The following is a 13,751-nucleotide window of genomic DNA, read 5'->3' as shown; positions in this document are numbered from 1 at the left end:
AAGGAGAGTAACATTTAATCACTATAGCGCATGTTAACATAAGGGAATCTAATTCTATGTCTAGATGGGTTCTACCATCCAGCTTTCTCTTGCCTCCATGTCATTTCTACTGGGCTTTCTCTATAATGCTGCAGTTTGATTTAAAGTCTTCATTAGGTATGAAAGGATGATTTAGCTCAATGAGCTGATATTATCAGCAGCAGCAAGACTGTGTTCTAACCACAATGTCATCTCTCTGTCTTCTCTCCAAATTTAAATGTACAAAAATGAAGGCTTTTTTCGTAAAAACATCGTTTCATTTCAATCAACTCTCTTTTGAAATTTTAAAGTCATTTTCTTTTATCGTCCGAGTGATGTTTACCTGTACTCTTAGAATGATAATGTATATAAAAGAGTGTGTGGTTGAAAACAAAAATTTAAAATTTCTATAAAAATACAAGAAACTCCACTAATATTAACTAAAAATTCAAAGCAACATTTCAGCAAGACATTGAAAGTAGAACAATGTTCCAGAAGCACCATGGAATATAATTAAAATATGACCATCTGTATTCCTTGAATCTATGAACTTTGTAACATGATTTTTACTTCTTTGTCCAATTCACTAACTTGGAAAGGAGAAAAGACACAAAGTGATTTGTTTTTCTGATCACTAAAACCAATACAATGAACTTTGGGGTGTGACTACGAAGAATCAGGCGTCTGCAGCTGGACAGCGCAGCAAGAGCTTACTGAAATCCTTTGCTATGAGCAAAGACAACAGAGCAGATGGCAATACATGAACTCTCCAGAAGTTTCCTCACGTGGTCAGAGAGCACTGCTTGACCTCGTGGTTTACATAGAAGGGGATTCAACAGACAATCTGATATTAATTTCCAAGATTATAATAACCATATTACTTTCACATAATTGTCTTAATGTAGTAAAAAAATCTTGCAAAAACATGTCAATTTCTATATGCAAAATTTTCTTTGGGACAGTAATTAAACTCATTTGAATTTAAAATTACTATTAAAATATAGTTCACCAAATTACTCATATTATCATGTCATGATGAGTAAGATTTACATATTTGACTAAAGCATATTTAAGAGCATAACATCTACTACATTTAACTTACTATTTTCAATAATAACTAAAACAAACACTTCTGAATTTATTTCATTTATAGATATGATGGTTTGTTGGACTTTTTAATTCACATAAACATGATGGTTTATTGGTATTATCTGTCACAATCCATATTTGTCTACATATTTATGTTACTTGCACAATAATCATAAAAGCAACATCCTCCATATTTTGATTCTCAAGTGAGATAAAATGCTACTAATAATTAGTAAAAATAGTAATAGTGAGAATGATATAAGAAAGTTTTTTTCTATTTTTTTCTTCTTTTCCCCAACTATAAACTTATTCTAAAAATGTAAGATAAGAAATTTCCTGATTTTCATCCAGAATTTCAGATTCTTAGTTCTTTAATTTACATTATTTTGTCATATAAAAGTAGGCCAATAAAAGCCTTTTTATTTGCATTAAGAGATGTCTTTGATTTTAATTTTTTAAAGAAAATAAATTGACCTGAAATTCATATGTTTAAGTTCTGACATATTAAAATATTAAGACTGGTTTAGAATTTATATTATGTCTATCAAATACATTTTAAAAAAAAACAGATAACTAAATAAAAATAAAACACTTTTTTCTTTTTGGTTTGGTTTGACCTTACAAGTAGTTTTCACCTTGCAAGGGTTGGTGTCTCCAACCGTCTAAAATTACATCTAAAACACAGAGAGTTTAACAAGACTTTCATATATCTAAAAAACAATTAGTTTCATAATTCCATAAGTATAAAACAAATAATCAAAGCACAACCTATGCTTAAAAAAAGCATAATAATTTAGTAATTCTTATTACTTTAATTACTTTAATCCACAAAGTAAGAGAATTTTCCTGTTCTACAGGTACTCCAAATTCAACACAAATACAAATGAAATGAAAAACATTGAGAAAAAAGGTTCAAGTATGAATGTATGGGTCTGGAGAGATAAATTAATATATAATATCTTATCACACAAAGATTTTTTTCCTATTTATTTATTTATTTTATACAGAGCCTAATTTTGTAGTTGAACTTATATATACCCAGTTGGTCTCCAACTGGTGGCAATACTCCTGCCTCAGCCTCCCAAAAACTGGAATTATAGACATATATCATGCTCAACATTATTTTTCATTCCATAATTTTGGAGCCCATGATGAAGTGGTTTAAATGGTCATACATTTTAGAGAGTTAATATTTCCATTATGCTATTTTAATACTCTGGCATTTTGTAATGCATATGTATCTAGCCTTTCTCATGACTTGATTTAAAATTTTCAGTTATGAACAAAATGAGTTAGCTAGGACATATGATCTTTTGTAACTAATGAAGAAAACAAATTTTAATAAACTCACAAGTGACATACATTTGATAAAGTTGTTTATTTAGGTATGTCCAATTACATAGGTAGTAAAATACAAAGTGTGATACAATTATACACCATTCATGTGTACACATGGTTTATTATCATCTGCAACATGATAAAAACAGAAGAATTTAGCTATCAAATGCAATTGTGCTGATGTCCTTAACAAGTCAAAACTAGCTCAAAGTAAAGGACTGTCTCAGAAGCCAGAGTGACTGCAGCAGAAATATTTAATGCTATTGAGATTCACATTCAGATTTTCAGGAGAAATGAAAGATAATGATGAATTCTCTTAGAAGAAAGTTTCTCCCTTTAATTCAGAAGCATTTTCTAGTCATGATCATGCTTTTAAATAATTGGTGGTCATTAGGGCTTAGCAAAAGTTTCCTTGAGTAAAATATTGATTAATATCTGGTTCATAATTCCATGCATTATTATAGTAGTTAGTGTTAATAAGACAAAACAACAGAGAAGCTAGCCACTACCTTCTTTTAAATCTCCTCTTTCTTTCCACAGAAGCCCCCAAAACATGTTTGTTTTGGAAGCAACTGGTGAACAGAAGGAGAATTTAAAGTCAGTGACTAATGACATGGGAAAACACATAAGGGTCACATCAGCTGACCAGCAGCTGACTCTCTCGAGGTGGAAGAATGCAAGGGCGCTATTCAAGGGCAAACAATAACATTCCTTTAGTAGCTAAATGATTAGTGCGTGACAGCAGGTCCTACTTGGCCCTAGAAACAAACCCACTGTGTTAAGATTATCCAATCACCAAGGTGACCTCTGAAAGTCAGGAGACAGGTTACAAAAGCCTTTACATCCAACTACAGACTCTTCTCTGTGGCTGTAGTGTGAAGCCAGGCTCATGGTCAACTCCAGAGTTCTATTGTATTCTTTACTAAATATTATCACCTAACATCTGCAAACAAGTCTAAAACAACTGAAATATGATACAACTGGAAACCAAAGGGAGAGCACCTACTGCCTTAGAATAAAAATAAAAAGAGAGAACTGTTTTCAGTCTAAACATTTCCCTTTTTTTATCTTGATGCTTTAGCAGAAATAGTGAATGAATGAATCTTCTTCACGTATCTTTGAACTAGGGATGCAAATGCTCTACCTTCCTACTCAAGTCAAGGATAAAAGAAGTCTACAGGCACTGCAAACAAATACAATCTGTTTGCTCCTCTGCTAAATGTTAACCATTAAGATCCTCAAAGCCAAAATGCATTGCAAACAGCCATAGACATCAGCCTGCCTAGTCAAAATTTCACCATGTAGAATTATCTACGCTGGAGGTGGAGACAGCAATGAAACGTTGGGATGGAAGATGCAGGAGGAACAGCCACACAGCAATAAAGAAAATAGCCTAATTGATGTCCACCTTTCCTTCTCTGAACACACACGATCCTTCACAAATACTGCTTTTACACATGATTAGGATGGACGGGTATGATGTAAAGCTATGGAAAAGTGATCCCAGAGACTTCCAGCTAGAGAGTGTGGGGCTGAGGATGAGCCCAAGCTGCTCCATTCTCAGGTCTTCTACTGAAGTCCTAGGAGCGAATGTCTACCATGGGCAGACCTCCTTTCAGGCTTCAGTACAGGAGTCAGAGGAAAGCAGACTTGTTCCTGAATCTGATCACTGATTTTGGTCAGGGGACTTTCAGTTGTCCTTGCCTGGTTATTCCACTGTTCCTATTTAGTTGTTGTCCTTGGAGAAATGTTTGGGGAAAAAAATATTTCACAGCCAAGGTTGCTGCAAAAATAATGGGGCAGGGAACCCTGACTGCTCTTGGGACTGGAGAGGGAGGAGGAGAGGAGTAGGGGGAGGGGGAGGGAAATGGGAGGCTGGGAGGAGGCGGAAATTTTTTTTCAATAAAAAATAAAAAAAAAATAGAAATTGAACTCAGAGTGAAATTCAGTTTTAAGAAATTTTCAACTTTTCAAATTCTAGGATATGGAATTGCAACAAACAGATTAGAACTACAGATGGATACTTTTTGTTGTTGTTACTAGAAGGTAAAATTGGCTATTCCGGTCTTTCCAAACATACTGATGAAGCCAACATCCCCATTTCAGAGACAGGAAAGACTAGGTATAATTAATTTTAGTCTTCAGTGTTGCAGAGCTTTAAGGACAGGGGTTATTATCAAGATTGCTAGAGCTTTATCATCCTGTCCACAGAGTCAAACAGTTAAAAAATGTATTTCATAAACACCAAATTTATTCATAACAAATGTATGAATGTACTACATGATATATAAAATATTCACACTAAACTTTATTGAATTTCTGCAAAATTTCAGTTAATACTGTCATGCATCCCCTGAAAAACAACTTCATTGCTATATATTGTTGACAAGTGCATCTATTTAGCAAGCTCAAATTGCTTAATTTATATTACAGTTACCAAACTGCTAAGATGCTATTGGTTTAATATGTAACAATAGAAATTAATTCATTGAGAATGATTCAAATAAGCAAAAACTGTGATATATGAACTATAAATGTTATAGAATAATTTTTAAAAATGAAACATTAATATTTTTTAAATATGCATATATATCAACATGAAAATTTATTGGTCAAATATTAACCAAACCCACAAAACCAGATACATAAATCCAATTAATTTCATCCATTTGCTATTCTGAACTCAGCAGTGAGGAACACAAGCCTAGCACCCCAAGAAGTGTGCATGTGGACTTCCTTCAAAGAAAAGTGTGTTAACTCAGGGCACAGCAATATTTTCCAGAAACAAGAAAGTGCATTCAGTTAAAAGCCTACAAGTATGATGGTCCCAGTTCCTATAATGTCTCTCTGGTTATTGCTCTAACTATCCAAATAAACAGCTTCCTCTAAGAATTAATTCTATGTCTCTGTATAGTATTCACCCAGCAGTGCATTCTTCCATTTGGGTCACTCTCTCTGCTTAGTCACACAACTTTGGGTGCCCTTCTCAGCCGTTTCCACCCTGTAGATTTCTACTTAAAAAAATAATAAACCAATTCTTTTCAGCCAGGACACTGTATCATCACCAAATTCTTTTCATTTCTAAGACTGGTTTAGACTTTCTTTTCTCCACACATTTAGGTCTACAGCGGTATATGCAAGGGCTCAGTGCGATCCGTCTGTGGCCATTGGAGTTTTATCTTTTCACCTTCCTGAAAATAAATCCATTTTAATCGAGGTTCATTTCAATGCCACATCACCCTGAATACCAAGACTCATCTATCTTCTTTGAGACCATTTCTTTGAGATCCATTTTTCATCATCCCAAAATACTATCATAATTAATGATGGTAATCAATACTCAGAGACTGCAATCAATAACTTCATCATAAAATTCATGACCTCTACTCGACTTTTATTTCTAAAGTAATCTGCTTCAAACTTGGACTTCACGGCCGTTGTGACAACCTCTGTTACCAGAGTCTTTGGCATTGATACTGTATTTCCAAATTACAGATTCCTGTCTTTTATTCAATCTTTGCTCTCATTCTAGAATCTCCTTGATATTGGGCAGACCCTTGACACATCTTCCAAACTAAGAGTCAGTTCCCAGCCTCTTGACGTGTCTTCTCCACACATTCGAAGCTTCAATAAAAAGTTAAACATAATTCTAATGTTGTTACTAATTGAACATGTGGCCCCTTTTTCCATCTAAATAGGAATAATGGGCAGCTGATAACTGCCAGCAACCCCAGGCCTTACAATGTCCAAGGTCTAAGTGCTGTCCTGGTGGATTCACAGGTTCACAGTTCTAATCTATGAGTTAGGAACCTTTTGTTCTGGACTGTAAAAGTCATAGATTAATGATGGCTGATACTCCTGTTTGGAGGCTTACAGTCTGGCATTGAACAGACAACAGTCCCAGCATGTGGCAGCCATTGTAATTCTAGGTATCTAACAGTAGGGAGGAGCTGAAGCAGGCAGCAGCAACCAAGAGCACAGAGCAACTGCTCTTGTCACCGCTCTCAAAGAAACCTAGGACGCTCAGAAATCCCCAGCCCACTCAACTCTAGACTGTGAGTGGTAAGGTCCCAGTGGACACTGCTTCCGCTCTTGGCTCTTGGAGTCAAGACCTGTGAGAGCCTTGATCTCTAAAGTCTTGACAGCTTTCTGGAGCTCCTTCCCCAACCAGAGCTTGCAGCTTCTCACAGCTGGGCATGCCCTCTGAGTTTCTAATATCTCCATTCCGGGTGGTTTCTGACCTGGTCACTCTCTGGAGGTCTTCAGCTGCTTTCTCATTACTAATGAGATGCTGACTATCTCACCTTGGCTCCCATTCTAAAGCCACTTACATTGTCTTGTCTTTGTTACCAGCCCACTACATTGTGGTAATCATAAAAACCAAAGTAGGAAATAAAAGATCACCCAAGACAACATTCCTTTGCTTTCACTAAATGTTCTAATAACACCGAAATTAATCTCATCCTCCAGCTCTTTACATGTTAGTTCACATCTGAGTCTTCCCTGCCTGAATGTGTGGGGTCCTACTAAAGAATTGTCTGTTTTTTCAGTTAAGCAAGCTCCTGCTTATTCCTCAAGACCGCTTTAAAAGTTCCTCTCCTATAAGTGCAACACACCAGAAAGACTTTTCAAAAGAGAATCGGGAGACTTACTCAGAGGCTTGATCTTCAGAGAGGGCAGTAGGAAGGAAGCCTCACACTGAGGGTGCGTGCACTTTAGCTATGAATGTGGCCAAACTCAAAGTCTGGAACAGACTTAAAACATTATGAAATTTTACTTAATTTTTACCTTTTTCAAGTGACCTGCAAAGTTCTCAAGCATGAACTTCTCAAAGAATAATGTTTCCAGCGGTAAAGGGCTGAGCATGCTCTCCAGACTCTACTGATGACCAGAGCTGCAACCCTTGCTTTACTTTTCTTTCACCAACATTTGCACTTTAGGAAAGCACATTAAGCATTCCCTGATGGCTCAGAAACAGTCTCATGCTTCTGAAATTTTCCAGGAACTACAAAGGTATCTCCAACTGTTAGGAAATGGCCATGTTCTGCTGTCTGCACAGAGATTTTAAAGAGGGAGGGAGAAAGGGAGAAGTCAGGCTATACCTCACGCTCACTGAGGGGAAAGTAAACATTGCACAAACAGGTCACTGATTTTTCTACAGTACAAAAATTCCTTAAAGGCTAGTTATTTATGAAATTATAAAATACGTCTAAAGTATTTTCTAAAACAGACATTGAAGATTTCAACTTTCGATCTCCTAAAAAGATAAGTTCTATGTGTCAACACCTGGTGTTTGGAAGGGGGAGAGGAGGGTTTTTGTTTGTTTTGCTTGTTTTAGCTCCCACCCAGTGTTATGTCTTCAATAAAATAAATTCTCCTATCTTAATAGAATTTTTATTTTAGATGAAATGCCATCAATATCTGAAGGTCAATATTCACACTTAGGCAATTCATACTCTACCGACAATTCCAGCCCAATGCCTCTTCCATGTTCAGAGCGGAATTAGAAGGCATGGCACTCAGGACAGAAAAGGAACCATCACAGTGGACATTTACGCTCCTTTGGGAGTTGATGTAAGTGATCTTGATAATCCCATAGTCACCCTCTCAAACTGGAAGGTGGCTGTGGCATTTATTCAGATTTCAAAACCTGTTTCGATAGCACACTTTTCTTGAACAATACCAAATTTCACCAAAATTCTCCCTGTACAGGGAAAAGGCTGCTGGAACGCCAACATCTTCGTATTTCTGGGCTCGATTACGCTTGTGTGGTAACACTTCTCTAAACCTATTTTAAGCTTCCTCTCAGGTTACAGTAAGCTGTATTGTAAATCTAATTACACTTACCCACAGGGAAGAAGGCACCTGAGAATGCTTCTCTGTAATCTACTTAAGGAAAGACACTACTGTTTTTTTTTAAAGCACTTATCAAAATTGTTATTACATGGTTATTTATACCTCTAATGGCATATTTTCCACCACAAAAAAACCCACAGGGGCACATGGATACATTATATACATAATACCTCTCACCGTGCCCAGAATGTCAATAAATGATGAACAAAGGGAACAAGGAACACGGAGAGAACTAAGTCCACACACATTTAAGTAATTTTAAACTTATGACGAGCCGGGCGATGGTGGCGCACGCCTTTAATCCCAGCACTTGGGAGGCAGAGGTAGGCGGATCTCTGTGAGTTCGAGACCAGCCTGGTCTACAAGAGCTAGTTCCAGGACAGGCTCCAAAGCCACAGAGAAACCCTGTCTCGAAAAACCAAAAAAAGAAAAAAAATAATAAACTTATGACGAAAACTAGCATGCTGTCACAGAGACTCTTGAGTCACAGTACAGTCAAGCACAGACTTTCCAATTCAAGTGTAATAGATCTAATGCCAGCTTTGATATTTAAAGTTCTGTGAGAAAAAAAAAAAACAAATAAACAAAAACCAGCAGACTCAACTTTCCCTTGTTTCGTCATCTATGGAATGTGAACAATTACGCTGCAAAAAGCAAAGGCAACAAATACACAGCATGGTCCACACACCAAGCAGGAGCTACGTGAAGGAGGTAATATCACTTATGAATGTTTATGTCAGTTTTATGTAAATTATATTAATCTAAACTACCCTTTTAAAACTTGGCAATAGGGGCTGGAGAGATGGCTCAGTGGTTAAGAGCACTGGCTGCTCTTCCAGAGGTCCTGAGTTCAATTCTCAGCAACCACATGGTGGCTCACAACCATCTGTAATAAGATCTGGCACCTGCTTCTGGCATGCAGGCATACATGGAGGCAGAATGTTGTATACATAAGGAATAAATAAATAAATCTTTTTAAAAAACTTGGCAATATAAGTCTGTTCTGAACAAATATGGAGAGCGATAACTCAGCAAAAATGCAGAGTATTTAGACAAATCTCTCAATTTCTTCATGCCTATTTTAACAAGGACCACCCATCCCTCTCAACAGATTTCTTCCAATCATATTCTAGGACACTTTCCTGCACATTATGCCTATATTATTTGTAAGCCTGCTGGAGTCTGTCGCTCTGGCCCACACAGCACTCCGAATGCAATGGGACATCAACACTCTGGCTCACACTTCATGATTTTCCTCAGATCAGCAACTTTGTACATTTTGAAGGAGTCTCTCTTAAACTGGACTTTCTCCTGGGGTACACCTGCCTTGTAGTCCTCTGAATGAAGAATCAAACTTGATTTTAATCTTTAATATTGATTTAAACATTTAACCAATGGATATTTGCTGCAATTCAACTATATACCAGCCAGGTACTGTTTTGTGGGGACAGAGTCACAAACATGAATGCTGTAAGGTCCTGAAGGATCAAAGGTCTTACTATTTTAGGGGTAGAAACACAGAAGCACATGATTACAGAAAATGCAGTAATTGAACTGAACGTAAGAATGATGGATCTTCCGTGAAGACTGCAGAGGGTTACCTACAGCCTGGGATGAATGTAGGACATGGAAAGATCCTGAGAAAAGGAAGGGTTTGAACAATTCTTAAAGAGGGCAATTCAAATCAAAACTCCTTTTAAATTCCATCTTACACCATTGCTGGTGGGAATGCAAACTTGTACAGTCACAATGGAAATCAGTTTGCCAGTTCCTCAGAAAATAGGGGACCTATGTACTTCAAGATCCAATGATACCACTCCAGCATACACCAGAAAGATGCTTCATCCTCTCTACAAGGACACTTTCTCAACCATCTTCATTGCTGCTCTGTTCATAACAGTCAGAAGTTGGAAACAACCCAGATGTCCTTCAAGAGAAGAATGGATAAAGATAATGTAATACATTTACACAATGGAGTGTTACTGAGCTGTTAAAAAACAGCATCATCAAATTGTAAGTGGAATGGATAGAAGTAGAAAAAAAAATCATCCTGAGTGAAGCAGCCCAGACTCAGAAAGAGTAATACGGAGTATGTTCACCTATATGTGAATATCAGCCTTCAAATCAATAATAACCAAACTACAATCTGTAGACCACAGAGGTTAGGCATAGAGGAAGGGACTGGGAGGAAACACATAGATCTCCCTGGAAGGGGGAAATAGAACTTATTTTATTGGAGGACTGGGGGTGGGTGGAGACAGGAAAGGGGGTAGGTGGGGACAGGAACAGGGGAGGGGTGGATATGGAGGTAAGAAATGGCATAAGCAGAGAGAGTCAGCTAGAATTGAGGAGCATTTTAGGGGCAGTGGCAGTCCTAAAATATATAAAAGCAATACCAATGCAGTCTCCAAACGATGAGCAACACGGTGTCCTGACTAGCCATTTCTTGTCACCGAATGAAGTTTCCAATACCAAAACTACAAGTTTCCAGTACTGTGACAGTCACATCCAACTGAGTTGTTGGTCAAAGGGATCCTAAGGAAGTCGCAAACAACTCAGGCTGTTGCCAAGACAACAGGTTGCTTCCACAAACTGACAGTCGGGCCCCATTGCTAAAGGCAACACCCACACAATTTATTGAACACTGAGAGTTAGAGCTGGTACCTACCTAGAACCTTCACCCACATCTTCTAGTGACTTTGATATGGAGAGGTACTAGTCAATCCGACCTGCCTGTAAAATACAGTAGGGCAATGGTGGCATAAAGCCTGTGGGAGCAACCAACCAATGCCATTTAAGGATCATTCCAGGAGTTGGAACACATACCTGATATTGCTTGGGTGCCCAAGAACCAGACTGTAGATATCTCAGAGATCTAGGGTAAAACCAAATACTACTGAAAGAACAAAAGAAGAGTAAGAAGAAAAGCAAGGAAGAGGAGAAAGGATAGTTTTTGTTTCATCTTATATTTTATATTTGCTAAAAATAAACATCATTGAGACAAAAAGAAAAAGAAAATGGATATGGAAAAATGAAATAAGTGTATAGTTTTCATTTTAAAATAAGAGAATTAGGAGGCATCAATGAGGCCAAAAGACCAAGAATTCAGTTAATACGAGAACACCAAAATAAGTAAAGTACATGTATACCGAAGTTGCTAAGATGTAAACATTATTTTGAAACTTTTATTAGATTGAAGTTTAATTCACAGAGTTGGTGTCTGGTAGGAAAAGGCTTAATTTAGATTGTGTATGTATATATACATATATATATAGAGTCTTTGACATATATATATAATTAAATATAACTTATAAGGTATATTATATTATATTATATAGTATGCAACATGTATCTTAATGTATATTTTAAATAAATAATAACATAATATAAATATATGGGAATATATGTGCATGTGTACATACATATTTTCTTTGTAAATACTAAAGAGGCTTTTTTCCTCTTGACACTGTATAAGCAATATTATCAGGGTTTTGGATGTGCATCATTATTGCTGAGTACACGGATTCAGTCTGAGACCGCACAATGGGGGTGTCAAACCATCACTACACATCCAACTAGCAAATGCAAACTTCTCTATGAACTCCGTCCAGAGAAAATCCACAAACGCTTCCTGTAGCAAGCATGACCCACACTGAAAGGCATGACCAGCTATGATTTATTAAGGTCTGGGCTGGAGAAAGGCATCAGAATACCCAATACAACTGACACCTTCTCTTCAAGTCAGAAACATCTACACAAAATGACTGTTTGGAATGCTACAAAGGCAATATTTTGCAATGCAAAACTACAATAAATTAATTTGTTTTTATGCTGGCAAAAATTTAATGATATACCTCAAAATTACAGAATGATTATAAGTTTTGAAAGGCTAAAAAAATTCACTTATGAATACAAGTTCAATGTGTCCTAGAAGGCAGGAGCTGTGTATTGTTAAGCATACTATCTCTATCAAAGAAAATGGCTCTCAGCAAGGTTCCTGGATGCATAAATAAAAGAAGGCTAATTATGATTAATAACAACCTGGAAATGTTGGCACTGACTAAACCTACACCTGCTCTGCCAATACAATAGACAAATTAAAAAGACCCCTGCATTCGAAATTTGTCAGAGAAGAGTGTAGGAATGAGGAGAACCCTCCTTCGGCCAACATGAAAGACCTCTGGGGTAGAGGTGGGGGAGACAGCCACCTACAGAGTTACTTTCCATGTGCTTCTCCACCAAGTTCACACCAGCACATACAACTGCTAATACTCATCACACCTCACATATCTACAGAAGATAAAGCTTAAAACATCACACAGGGTGATTTCCAATGAGACGTAGGAGCTATTAGATTGCTGAGGAAATTTTTTCTTGATATCAAAATACTCTAACTTCTGGGTAATGTCTTGGAAAAGAAATTTGGAACCTTAGACTCTTTTTGAGGGTGCTGAGATGAAAGTGGCTATTTCCAGTTATTAAAACATGGCGGCACTTGACTTTGATAGGGGCTGCTAACAATTTTCTTTTTATATGTCAATCAAGTGGAAAAAGGGAGAGGGGGTGTCATCAAAAACAATGCTAAACAATCACAAACACTTGGTATGATAAATGGTTTTAGTAGACAATAGCAGCATAGGTCTTCTTGATATTTGGGGAGACAGAATCCCAGTGTATTTTTTTTTTTTTGGAAAATCGCTCAATTTTTTTTCAGAACTCCAGTCATTTCATTCTTTTTTTTTTTTGATTTTTTTTTCTTGCTGATTTTTTTTATTAATTAATTAATTTAATTATTAAAGATTTCTGCCTCTTCCCCGCCACCACCTCCCATTCCCTCCCCCTCCCCCAATCAAGTCTTCCTTCCTCCTCAGCCCAAAGAGCAAGCAGGTTTCTCTGCCCTGTGGGAGGTCCAAGGACCACCCACCTCCATCCAGGTCTATTAAGGTGAGCATCCAAACTACCTGGGCTCCCACAAAGCCATTACGTGCAATAGGATCAAGAACCCATTGCCATTGTTCTTCAGTTCTCAGTAGTCCTCATTGTCCATTATGTTCAGCGAGACCGGTTTTGTCCCATGCTTTTTCAGTCCCCGGCCAGCTGGCCTTGGTGAGTTCCCGATAGATCATCCCCATTGCCTCAGTGTGTGGTTGCACCCCTCGCCGTCCTGAGTTCCTTGCTCGTGCTCACTCTCCTTCTGCTCCTCCTTTGGATCGTGAGACTTCAGTCCAGTGCTCCAATGTTGGTCTCTGTCTCTGTCTTCTTTCATCGCCTGATGAAGGTTAATATTCAGGGGGATGCTTATATGTTTTTCTTTGGGTTCACCTTCTTATTTAGCTTCTCTAGAGTCACGAATTATAGTCTCAATGTCCTTTATTTATGGCTAGAAACCAAATATGAGTGAGTACATCCCATGTTCCTCTTTTTGGGTCTGGCTTACCTCACTCAGGATA

The 13,751-nt window shown here is 37.4% G+C and overlaps 1 protein-coding gene across 2 annotated transcripts in view; it reads right to left on the bottom strand.

The window, feature by feature from the left end:
• Positions 1-13,751, bottom strand: part of Slc16a7 (solute carrier family 16 member 7) — a 158,038-nt gene that overhangs the window by 104,265 nt on the left and 40,022 nt on the right. The window lies entirely within an intron of this gene.

The sequence above is a fragment of the Chionomys nivalis genome, chromosome 25 (genome assembly GCF_950005125.1).
Source record: "Chionomys nivalis chromosome 25, mChiNiv1.1, whole genome shotgun sequence".
Lineage (NCBI taxonomy): Eukaryota > Metazoa > Chordata > Mammalia > Rodentia > Cricetidae > Chionomys > Chionomys nivalis.
This window is presented reverse-complemented; position numbering and strand designations above follow the sequence as displayed.